Source organism: Arachis ipaensis, chromosome B1 (genome assembly GCF_059453495.1).
Source record: "Arachis ipaensis isolate K30076 ecotype BB chromosome B1, ASM5945349v1, whole genome shotgun sequence".
NCBI lineage: Eukaryota > Viridiplantae > Streptophyta > Magnoliopsida > Fabales > Fabaceae > Arachis > Arachis ipaensis.
In genome coordinates this window covers 107,784,478-107,797,630 of record NC_142436.1, presented here as the reverse complement: position 1 = coordinate 107,797,630, position 13,153 = coordinate 107,784,478, and the positions used below count along the sequence as shown (strand labels likewise).

Sequence of the window (13,153 nt, the reverse complement as noted above, 5' to 3'; positions counted from 1 at the left end):
CTTTATTGCTTTTGAATTCACAAAACTCAAGTTGGTAATCATAATGCCACAGCAACATGTTACAAATCAAGATTCAAATTATGCTTTATTCATACACACATGTAAACAGAAAGGATGAAGACAATCATGCAATTTAAGTGCTGGAAATAAATGAGAGGAAAAGGAACTCTACAACCTTGTAGTTCATCTTTCGTCATTGTTGTCCTTTTTTCCTCTATTCTTCCTCTTTCACTTGCCAACTCAGAATGCTTGCTCATCCTCAAGCAACAATTAGAATAATGGCTATGGGGCTAAGATGGATCATGAGTGTCTCACACAATGAAATGTTAGCAATACATGTGTTTCAAGCAAGCAAAATTAAAGATAACAATCAAGGCACAAGAGACAGAGACATTGTGATTGCATATATAAAAAGGTGTGCACAATACATTGCATAAAAGATAGGTGGCATACCAAACTTAGTGTGACATTTTCACTTGGAATTGATGCAAGTATCTTGTAAGGATTAGAACCAAATTTTGTTGCATAGCAACACCAAACTTAGAATGCAACCATATGTCAATTTATTGAAATTTAAACTAAACAAAGGAAGAAAACAAAGCAGAAAAAAAAATGTTACCTACGGTTGGGTTACCTCCCAACAAGTGCTCTTTTAGTGTCATTAGCTTGACATGTTGTTCTTCACTTTCTTCCTCTTCTTCCAGTTTGTTAAGAGGAATGACCTCAAAGGAGGGAAAAATTCAGCTAGTGTCCCTTGTCTTGGCCTTTCTTCAGCAAGCTTCCTTTTGCAAATGGCTTGATTGATCTTGCTTGCTGGATTAGGGACAGAATTGGTGTTCTTTGTAGTTGCCTTCACTTCTTTGGATTCAAGACTTGGTGGTTGTGTGATTGTTGGAGTGATTTCTTCATTAAGAGCCTCCTGCAATGGTGGTTTCGTGAGCTCTTCCTCTGTGCACTTCTCCACTTCACTTGGGTGTGAATTCTCTTGAATGACTTCCTCACTTTTTTGTTCCTCCACTCCCTTCTCTGCATTCAACATTTGACTTAATAGTTCTTTTATGGAGGAAGTTTATTGTTCTTCCTAAGATTTCTTCATCTCCTCTTCATATTTCTCGATCACAGATTCAAGGGAAGTTTGTGAGGGTTGTGAATGTTCATGTTCCTTTGTTACCTCAAGTGTAGTTTCATTTTCAACCACCTCATTCTTCATTGGAAGTTCACTTAATACAGTAGCCTCCTCATCTTGCTTTTCTACTTTATCCTTCACATCCATCAATTGGTCTTCATCCTTACTGTTTGATGGTTTTAAGTTCCCCCTTGTTTGTTCTAAGGGCCCATTCATCTTCTTGAAGATGATTTCTTTCCAGGATGGGGATTTTGTGTATCTTTCCACGAGTTTTCTGTGTATTTCAATGGCTTGAAGGTAATCCTCATCTGTTGGTTCAAGAGATGAAGGTTGAGAATAATTTTGGTGACATGAATGTATTGTGGTGAAGTTGTGTTGAGGGGTATGGAATGAGTTGTGTGATTGATGGGATGACTTGTATGGATTTTGGAGGAAACTTTGTGTTGAGGCATAATCAAGTGATGAAGAACTTTCAAATGAGAAATTGGGACGTGAGGGTGGATGCTCTTCCATTCTTTGGTGATGCTTCCATCCACCATGAGGATAATGATATGAATCATTTTGTGGTGGTGGTTGGTATCCCATATGATTTTCTTGCTCATCTTGCTCTGAAGCAAATCTCCATGAATTGGAGTGCTCAGAATGTGTATTCTCTTGGTGATATTTCCAGCCACCATTAGAGATTGGTGATGGTGGGTAATATCCCATAAAATTTGTTTGATCATAAGATGAGTTGAACTCCATTTGAATTTTGTAAAACAGAACACCAAGGAAAATTGAAATTCATATCTCAGAGATGAATTTCTTAGTGAGGCAATAACTCAAACACCTTGGTTTCAACTTAGAACAGAGAACAAAAATAAAGAAAATGCTTGATCTAGACTTCTCACCCACTTAATCATTGTTGATCTAAAGCAATCCCCGGCAACGGCGCCAAAAACTTGATGAGTATTTTTTTTTGGAAAAACGAATTTCCAAAATACCCAAATCTAACCGGCAAGTATACCGGGTCGCATCAAGTAGTAAAACTCACGTGAGTGAGGTCGATCCCACAGGGATTGATGGATCAACCAACTTTAGTGGGTGATTAGTTTAGTCAAGCTAACATTGAAGTGAATTGTGTGAAATTGTAGCCAACAGAAAGTAAATGACAATGAATTTAAAGTTGCAGAATATAAATTGGCAAGTAACTTAAAGAGCAAGAAATGTAAATTGCAAGAATCTTAAATTGCAAGAAAAGTAAATTGCATGAAAAGTAGAGGGGGCTGGGTGCAGGAAAATTAAAGAAAGCAATAATTCCAGAAGTAAAACAATTGCAGGAAAAAAATTAAATCAAGATCACAACAACTCAAATGTAAAGTGCAGAGGAACAAAAGTGCAGGAAAGTAAATTGAGAACAATGAGAACAGAGAGCAATCAATCCGAGAACCAGAATGTGAAATCAAATGCAGTAGATTTTAAACAGAATTGCTTGAAGAAGCAAACAGAAATTAAATTCAACTCAATTGCAAATAAAATTGAAGATCTCAGGGACTCCAAGAGACTAGAAAACAAGTCTAGATCTCACTCCCTTCCTAGATCCAATAAGAGAATAATTGCAGAGAAGTTAAAAGAAACAATCGCAGAAGAAGAAGATTTTAAAACAGTAAATGAAATTTGAATTATCTAGAAGAAGAACAAAGAGATTTCAGAGTGAGAATTGAAACAGAATTCCTTCAATTCTCCAATTCAAGCTAAGATGTAAAAGTGAGCTCTCTATTCTACTTGCTCCCTATTGGAGCCAGCCTCTCAATGCTCTCTATCAGAGCCAACCTCCTAATGCTCTAGCAGAGCTCCTCCCCTTAGTGAAATGAAACTAATGCCTTTATATAGGCTTTTACAAAATGAAAATGAAATTGAAATTAACGACAAATTACAATTAAATGAAATTCCTATTTTATCTATCTCTTGTGCCTTTGAGTGATGATAATGGGCTTTGCTTGCTTTGGATTTGGGTTGAAGATGGCCTCTGTTGATTGCTCTTGGAGTTGGAGAGAAACCCACTTGTGAACCGGGCCATGAACCATTAAAGCTTGAATCAAAGTTTGAGGCAAACTTTGACTCAAACTTATTCACCAAACTCATCATGCAGATGGCCATTTTGCTGTCATCCACGTTTGAGCCAAAGTTTGAGGTCAAACTTTGAGCCAAACGTGGATCCCTCTTGTTGCATATCAAGCCTTGGGGTGCTACTTTGTCCTCTTGTCAACGTTGCCAATTTTATGCCCACTATAGACTATTATATATGGTTGGAAAGCTCTGAATGTCAGCTTTCTAACCCAATTGGAATCATCTCAATTGGACATCTACAACCCAAGTTATGCTCCTTTGAAGAGGACAGGGTCGCTGGCTTTGGTGTGCAACGTTTGAGGTAAAGTTTGCCTCAAACGTGGTCAAAAACGCCAGTTTTGGAGGCTCAAACGCATTGTCCACCCCATACTATTATATATTGTTGGAAAGCCCTAAATGTCTACTTTCCAATGTCGTTAGAAGCGCATCATTTTGAGCTCTACAGCTCAAGTTATACTCCGTCGAAGGTGCAGAGGTCAGTTGGCCTCACTGCAGGTTGCCACCATGTTCGTTTATGCACATTGCGGGGCAGTTTTCTCCCTCAATTTTAGTGTCCACCATGCAGTGCCATATATTCTTGGAAAGCTCTTGATTCCTACTTTTCATTACTTTTTGAATCACCTCATTTGGAGCTCTGTAGCTCAAGTTATTCTTGTTGGAAGTATACCCCTTGTATGCATGTGTGGCGCCAACGTTTGCCAAAAAGCTTGAGGCAAACGTTGGCACAAGCTTTTTCTCCCCTGGGTGTATTTGTTGTGGCGCCAACGTTTGCCTAAAAGCTTGAGGTCAAACGTTGGCGCAAGCTTTTGCTCCATCCAGGGTGAATTCAACTCTTCCAAAAGTTTGATCTAAAGTTTGAGGCAAGCTTTTGCTCAAGCTTTTTGTTCTCTCTTGCTCCTTGCCATTTCTTCATTCTTCAACCTTCTTCAAAGCTCTTTTCACCTATCATCAATCAACCAAGCACATCAAAGCTATGCTCAAAATCATGAGATTGTTATTCTTTCATAATATATAACAATTATAGCACAAAATCTCATGAAAATGCATTAATTTATCCATGGTTGATTGAATCAAAGGAAACATGAAATTCCACCCAAATGGCTTACTTATTGCATAAGAATGCATGAAAACCAAGTAAAAAAACTAGTGAAAAAGCATAGGAAAACATGACATGGTGACAAATCATCAGCAGGGTGTTTAGCTCAGGACGTTAGTGGCGTTAACGTTAAGTGAGAGTGTGGGTTCGAGAACGTTAGTGGCAATCACCTTTTTCACTAACGTTCCTCACCCAGGGATGATCCTTGTTAACTTCAATGTTAGTGGCACCAACGTGACCACTAACGTTGCCTCTTGGTCCTTCGCACACGTTATTGGGGCTCACCTTTTCCAATAACGTTGAGAGTTCCCTCTTCCCCTTACGTTAGAGTCCACGTTAGCTTAGTTAACGTGGCTTTTAACGTAGGCTTGCCAATTCTTCGAAAACGTTAGTGACACTTACCTTTGTCACTAACGTTCCAAGGTGCCCCTACTTCCCACGTTAGAGTCCACGTTAACTAAGTTAACGTGGCTTCTAACGTGGTAATGATAGCCATCTCCAACGTTAGTGACAAAGGTGAGTGTCACTAACGTTGGCTCATCATCCTATCCTCAACGTTAGCTTCCATGTTAACTAAGTTAACGTGGCTCATAGTGGCTCATTGTGGCTCATTCCAACGTTAGTGACAAAGGTAAGTGTCACTAACGTTGGCGATCACTTGCTTTCTCCACGTTAGCTTCCACGTTAACTAAGTTAACGTGGCAACTAACGTGGCTCATTGTAGCTTGGCCAACGTTAGTGACAAAGGTGAGTGTCACTAACGTTGGCTTCTCTTTTGCTTCCCAACGTTAGAGTCTACGTTAACTGAGTTAACGTGGCTCTTAACGTGGCCACTTATGAGCTTGGTCCAACGTTAGTGACAAAGTGTCACAAACATTGGCCTTATTTCTTTCTTCCATGTTAGAGTTCACGTTAACTTAGTTAACGTGACTCTTAACGTGGGCTATGATGGCTTTCGAGGACGTTATTGGCGATTACTTTTCTCATTAATGTTGCAAGCTAGCTCCCATTCCACGTTGGTGGTCACGTTAGTTAGACTAACGTGGCTGCCAACGTGGCTCTTTCTTGCTTCCTTTGTCCTGAAATCAAGCAATACAGTGCATCAAAGTTCTAATCCATATCATGAGACATGCATCATCCAATTTGTCATCTAATTCATGCAAAATTCTCATGAAATCATGTAAAGTGCTCAATGTATGCTTAAATCAAGATGTAAGTGAAATTCTACCCAAAACTTGCTTATTTCCTAAGAAAATGCATGAAACTACCCTAAAACAATAAAGAAAAGGTCAGTGAAACTGGCCAAAATGCCCTGGCATCACAACACCAAACTTAAAACTTGCTTGTCCCTAAGCAAGTACTGGAACAAGAGAATGATGAATGGAATGCCAAGAGGAATGAGTCATTATTGTGGAGGTCATATCCTTAGTTTTATGGTGGTTTGATGCATAGCAACTTAGGTTCATTCCTTCACTGGCTTTCAGACCTTTATCATGTCCTGGAATACTCACTTGATTGCACCCTATGAGACTCTTATTCATTGATCCTTTTATTGTTTTCAGGGCTTATTTGTGTTCTTAGGCTAAGTGCTCTGTGAGGGGGTGATTCTTTAAGATAAGCTTTCAGCCAGCACTCCCGAACCAGTTGGTTCAAGGTGCTAGGTGTTAAGACGCCCCTAAGGACTTACTCCCTCAAGTCTCTTTCCCCCATACATACACACCACAGGCACATGGTTTGTTTATTTTCTTTCTTGAGACCTTGGTGTCCAGCACCTCTTTGGGTTACTAAATGTTCTGTAGTAAGGTTGCTCTTGATAGTGGATTTTCAGTTGATAATCCCGGGTTAGTTAACCCAAGTTACCAAGTGATGAATCACTCCTACGAACTTATTCATCCAAGCAGATCCTTGGTACAGGAGCACCACAGACACATCTCTCAAGTTTCAAACCCTTGGTGCCTAGCCTTATTCTTTATTAACTTTTCTTTCTTTTTCAACTCTTATTGTTCTTTTCCCCTTTTTTTTATTAGGATCTTGTTATTTAGCTAGTCCTATGGGGTGTGTTTCAAGCATATGATTCAGGACAGATAGTTGTCTTCCCACACCCTTGTTGGTGAATCAACTTAGCTAACTTATGACCACATCACACACTAAGGAACTTACTCCACAATATGAACTCCACTCTGGTCTTTGATAACAAACATTCTCTTTTTATTTGATTCAAAAGGAGACAAGCAACACAATAAGCAGGATGGAATTGAAAACAGGCAACTTGACTAGTAATCATAGACCTAGGCAATGAAAAACTTAAAGACAGAATTGAAAATTTCTAAACTACCATGGACATGTTCTATTTCATACATGATTTTCCTTATTTGAAGCTTGAAAAAGATGGAACAAAGAGGGAACTCCACCACCTTTTACTCATAGGGTTGCCCATGCTCTTCCTCTTGCTTGTCCTCTTTGTGTTTCTCTTGAGTGCTTGTACTCCCACTTCCCTTGCCTTTTCCGATCAACTTCTTCCAAAAACCAGCATCTTCCATCTTCTTTTTCAGTGTTTCCTTCTACTATTTCACCTTCCTTTCTTCTTGTTCCACAAAATCTTTTTGGACCTCATCATATGTAGGGATGGCATAGTGTAGATTATGCATATGACTAGACATGTAGTTCAACTTGGCTTGAGTGTTTATGTTGAACTCCTCCCTATGTAGTTGCCGTCCTTCATTAGGTACACTGAACTCATTGAATGCCTTCGTCTGAGCTAGCTGGCGTTAGTTGAGTTCTTGAAGGCGCTTATCTTGACGCTCTTGCCTTTCAGACACTTGATTGATGGCTTGAGTGAGCTGGGAATAATGTTCCATTTGCTGTTTCTGCCATTCCCCTTGTTGATTCATCCAATTAGAAAGGAGTTCTTCTTGACGATCCATCCTTTGAGCTTGAACATGCAGTTGTCGTTCTTGTCCCTCCATATAACTCCTTGCTAGTTCCTCAATGGCTCCATGAATGTGATTCAGGTTTATGTTGGTTGGGTCATAATATTCTCTTTGTTGGTGTTCTTCCTGATGAGATTCTTCTTGGTGGGCTCCTTCTTTTGGTTTTCGCTTTCCTATTTGAGGTCTTCTTTGTTGTTGGGCGGGCGTAGTATAGATCAGACGCTGAAGTGTAACTAGCCTCCCAGGATTCACCCAGTCTGGATTACTATCCTCGAAGACTACCTTGGCCTTTGTACACAATCTGAGAATGGTGCTGGGATACCAAAGCCTGGCACCTGAATCAACCTTCTCAGCTGACTCTTGAATCCCCTCAGCTATGAGTTCATGCACATTGATTTCTCCACCCTGTACTAGGCAATGTACCATAGTCGCTCGATTAGTATTGACCTCTGAATTATTTGCAGCTGGGAGGATAGACCTCCTCACGAGTTCAAACCATCCCTTGGCTTCCAGGCTAAGGTCTCCCCTCTTGATGAACCGGGGTCTCTTATCTGCATACCTTTCCCAGTCAGCTCCTATGACACATATGTCAGTCACTATTTCTTCAAGTTCATCATTGTCAGGGCTCTTACTTATCCTTGCATGATAACTAAGCTCATCAAAATGTGGTGATTTCAGCTGAAGAGTTCTTGTTATAGCATTTGGGCTGAAATTCACCTCTCTTCCTCTTACGTAACTTTTGAAGGTTGGGGCCTTGGTTTTATCTTCTCTAACCACATTTGCATAGAACTCTTTGATGAGGTTTGCATTGATCTTCCCCTCCGGGTTCGTAAGCCTTTACCAACCCCTTTGTTCAATCTTCTCTCGAATCTGTGGGCACTCATCCTCGTCAATTTGGAACGTTAACTCAGGCAGTATCTTCTTGAGCTTTATCTGTTCAAATTCGAGTTCATGGAATGCAGTTTTGAATCTCTTCTCATCGAAAGGAATGCTCTCCACTGGTTCCTTCCTCTTTTGCCTCTTGGAGCTTGATGATGCCATGAGTTTGAGTTGATGTGTGAAGAGGGTGGAAGGTACGGATAGATGAGGAATTCGGTTGGTTAGGATAAGGTGTGATGAAGGGGAAGAATGTTTGGTTTCGAGAATGAGAAGTGTGGGAAGTGAAATTGGAATGTTAAGGGTGTACTTAGTGCGAATCACTTGTATAGGGAAGTGGTGTATGGATGAAAGGTGTGGATTGATGGGGTTGGTGTATGATGAACGGATGGGGTTCTGCAGGGGATGAGCACACGGATCATCATCTTTATGAGGGAGATTGGTTCGGTCTTCAAGGGTCTCATCCTTTCAATGTTGCATGGCACATTTCCCAATGCATTTCCCCTTGAGACATGTGTGTATTCTCCCTTCATGAAGTGGCCGAACCCTCCTCATTCAATTGTCCACTCAATCCACTTCAATACCCCTTTCTTTTCTCCTACAAAATAAAAGAATTGTGATTAAAAAAATATGTGTGGAAAGTGGCGGCAAAATTAAAAGAATAACTACTTTTTAAAGTTTTTGTTTTAACTAACTAAGTGCTATTCATTAGAGCAAACCAACTAACTAACTCAACATCCATGTGTGCAACATTGGCAACACCAAACTTAGTTTGGTGCCGTGTGGTGTAAAAGATTTGTTCAAGGCCCCCAAGAGTGACATGATATGGGTTACATTGATGTTCTCTTAGTGTGCCTTGAACACCAAACTTGTTCTTTACTATATGTTGCACACAAGGATTCATTCAAGTCCATGTCAAGTTGATTTGAAATCCCTGAACCTTGCATTATTAACTACTTTTAAAAGCATGTAAAACATGGGTTGCCTCCCATGAAGCGCTTATTTAGCGTCACTAGCTTGACGTTTTGCCTTTGTCATGGTGGATGGTAATGCTTCAGATCTTCCCCTCTTGCAGTAGACCTATATCCATTGGCTTCATCAAGGATCTCCACATGTTCTAAGGAAAGAACTCTGTTGATAGTGAAGACCTTAGGTAACTGAGATGGGATAGTGGGGAGATGAGGTGGAATATCTGGGAAGTAGGCTGAGATCACTTTATCCCCTGGAGAGAAGTCCTCTGTAGGGATCTTCTTGTTCCTCCACCTCCTTGGTGCCTTCTTCTTTGTCCCTTTTGATGTTGCCTTGCTCTTTGTGACCTCCTCTTCTAAGGGAATTTTGTTGCTAGTCTCATATGACTCTGGTGGTTTAGGTTCCTCCTTATTTTCCTTGAGCTGTGACAGCTGCTGATTGCCTTGTTCTTCAACTAAGTGGTTTCCCAGAGGTGTTGGTTGTGCTTCAGTGCTTGCCTCCTCCCTCAGTATCTCATTATGACTTGTTTCTTGTGAGAGTTTGAAGACATTGAAGCTGAGTTATTCATCATGGATCCTCAAAATTAGCCCCCCTCACTCCACATCTATGAGTGCTCTGGCTGTAGCTAAGAAAGGTCTTCCCAATATGATTGGGTGAGTGTGACTTTCTTCCATGTCCAAGATGACAAAGTCTGTGGGAAGGAAGTATTTTCCCACCTTCACCAGCACATTTTCAACCACTCCTACTGCTTGTTTTTGAGTTTTGTCAGCCAGCCTGATAACTACATCTGTGGGTATTATCTCATTGATCTGCAGCCTTTTCATAAGGGATAAAGGCATTAAGTTGATGCTTGCTCCCAAATCGCAGAGTGCTTTATCAAACAATATTTCTCCTATGGCACAGGGGATGTGAAAACTCCCTGAGTCCTTCCTTTTTATATGCAACTCTGGTTGAATGAGAGCACTGCACTCCTTATTCATCACTATTGTTTGTCCTCCCTTGAGTGAGCTTTTCCTGGTCAGCAGCTCCTTCATATACTTAATGTATGATGGCATTTGTTGGAGAGCCTTGATGAATAGTATGTTTACATGGAGGGATGCAAACAAGTCAAGAAACCTTGAGTATATTCTCTTCTCTACAACACCATTGAGTAATTGGGGAAAAGGTACATAGAGTTTCAGCAGCTCCTTCTGTGCCAGCTCTTTTTGTGAAATTTTGGGTTCTTGGTGATCCTTTTCCTGTTTCTCTGCTGATGTCTCTCCAAGTTGTTCTAATGGCTTGTTTTGCTTTTCCTCAGTCTCTTTATTACTTATAGTAACCATCTTGCAATCTTCCCATCTGACTTTCTTTGCTTCACCTCTCGGATTTTTTTCTGTGTCACTTGGGAAGCTATCAATAGGTTTGGGAATCTTTTTAGATAAGTATCCCACTTGAAATTCCAGCCTCTTGATGGTGTCCCCCTGGTTCTTGATACTAGCTCACACCTCCTCTTTGAATACCTTATTATCTTGAATCTCTTTGCATATGCCTTCAAGCAGAGTCTCAATTTTAGAGAGTCTTTCTTCAGATGATGGTGAGTTGAGAGTGGATGGGTGAGTTGGGTCATTTTGGTTTTGGTATGGATGTGGAGAGGTGTTGTTAGGGTGGTGTTGATATGATCTCTGTGTGGAATGTTGGTGAGCTACATTGTTGTTGTGGTTGTGTCGTCTCTGATCCTGGCCTTGATCTTGTTGATTTCCCCACCCAAAGTTTGGATGATTCCTCCATCCAAGGTTATAGGTTTTGGAGTATGGATCATGGGTCTGCCTGGGTGAGTTTCCCATGTAGTTGGCTTGTTCTTGCTCCTCCTCTGCCTCAGCATTTACTCCCTCTTGGGTTTCTGATGAGGTGGTGATTGCTGCCACTTGGTTCCTCTCCATCTTCTTGGTGAGGTCAGCCAGCTGCTTGGTAATAAGCTTATTTTAGGCCAGCAGTGCATCCACATTGTTTAGCTCCATCACTCCTCTAGTGTTGCTTCTTTCAGAAGCATAGAAGTAGTCATTCTCCGCTACAGTCTTAATGACATCTATGGCTTCTTCAATGGTCTTCTTCTTGTTCAGAGATCCCCCGGATAAATGGTCTACTGCCTTCTTTGATTCATAAGAGAGGTCTTCATAGAAAATATGTAGTTGCACCCATTCATTGAACATATCTGGTGGACACCTTCTTGTCAGGTCCTTAAACCTCTCCCATGCTTCATATAGAGTCTCACCATCCTGCTGCCTGAATGTTTGCACCTCAACTCTCAGCCTGTTGATCCGTTGAGGAGGATAGAATCTTGCCAAGAATTTATTCACCACATCTTCCCAGGTTGCTATACTCTCCTTTGGGAAGGACTCTAGCCATTTGGATGCCTTGTCCTTGAGTGAGAAAGGAAACAGAAGTAGTCTATAGGTGTCAGGATGAACACCATTGGACTTCACAGTATCGCATATCCTCAGGAAGGTGGTTAGATGTTGATTGGGGTCTTCTTGGACGCCTCCTCCGAATGAATAGTTGTTCTGAACAAGGGTGATGAGCTGTGGCTTTAGTTCAAAGTTGTTGGCATGTATGGTTGGCCTTTGGATGCTACTCCCACAGTTTCCTGGGTTTGGGTTGATGTAAGAGCCTAGAACTCTTCTCTCTTGCCTAACATGATTTGCTAGACCTTCTCTGCCATGGTTGTGAGCCTCTTCTTCATGATGGTTCTCCATGTTTTCATCCATGTCTGGTTCAAAGTACTCCTCCTCTTCCTCAGCACCAATTACTCTCTTTCCTCTTGCTTCCCTCCTTAATCTAAGGAAGGTCCTCTCAGGTTCAGAATTAAAGGAAGTTGAAGCCCCGCTTCTTCTCCCTGTCATACAACCAACAAGGCACAAGTAAGGAAATAGATGCAGAAAGTACTCTTGTTAAAATTGCCGTTAGTGTGAGTGATGCAATATATCAAACAGTTAGTGGGTTAGTGAACTGAATGGTAAATAACTAAGAAAATGGGTAGGGGGAAGGGAAGAGAATAACTGACCAGAAAGTAAATTACTCAAATGAACTTAAATCAAACAAAAGAAAAAAATGCTCAATCTAGTTATCCTCCAATTTAATCATTGTTGATACAAAATCAATCCCTGGCAACGGCGCCAAAAACTTGATAGCACGGAAACTTGTCTCTCAACAATTTTCCTTCGGCAAGTATACCGAATTGTCGTCAAGTAAAAACTCACAATAGAGTGAGGTCGAATCCCACAGGGATTGATTGGTCAAGCAACTTTAATTAGAGGAATGTTCTAGTTGAGCGAAGCAGAATTTGGCTTGAGAGTTGCAGGAAATTAAATGGTGGGAAAGTAAATAGCAGAAAATGTAAATGCTGGAAGTAAAGAGCTGAAAGTAAATGACAGAAAGTAAATTGCAGAATTATAAATGGGAATGGAGAAGATGCTCATGAAAGTAAATTGTAGAAATTAAAGAGAATGGGTAAGATCAGAAATGGGGATTCATTGGGCTTAGGAGATATTGCATTCTCCGGATCAAGTTCATTTTCATCTCTTCCTCAATCAATGTATTCATTGATCTCCTTAGCAATCTTAAGTGATCGAATTCCAATTTCTTGGTAATTCAATCTCTCAAATCTTGATCAATAGCTAATTCCTTGGTCAATTGCTCATGAGAAGAGATGAAGTATGGTCACTGATTATACCACATGCATTCCCAAATCAAGTGTTGGTAGGACTATAGTCACCATACCCAACCAAACCCAATTTGGTCCAACATGAGAAAGCATTTCTAGCATGATCTCTTCATTCCTCTTCCAAGGTTCATAAGAGATCCAAGTATGAATAGCTTCTTTTCCAAGATAACTACCCAATTGGATGAAGATTGAAAGCTTTCTAGTAAAATCAAGAGAAAAGATAGAAGAAGAGTAATGAAAATTAGAGAGCTGGTAATCTGCCTCATGGTTATGCCATGCCTCAACAAGGAATCTTGGAGATTAAGTTGTTTGATGAATGGGGTATTGACTTCATGGGACCTTTCCCA

The 13,153-nt window shown here is 40.6% G+C and overlaps 1 non-coding gene across 1 annotated transcript; it reads left to right on the top strand.

Moving 5' to 3' along the window:
- Positions 1-11,290: 11,290 nt before the first annotated feature.
- Positions 11,291-11,397, top strand: LOC148577838 (small nucleolar RNA R71). Its single transcript, XR_015904013.1, has one exon. It is a non-coding gene; the product is annotated as a small nucleolar RNA R71 (small nucleolar RNA).
- Positions 11,398-13,153: the final 1,756 nt, after the last annotated feature.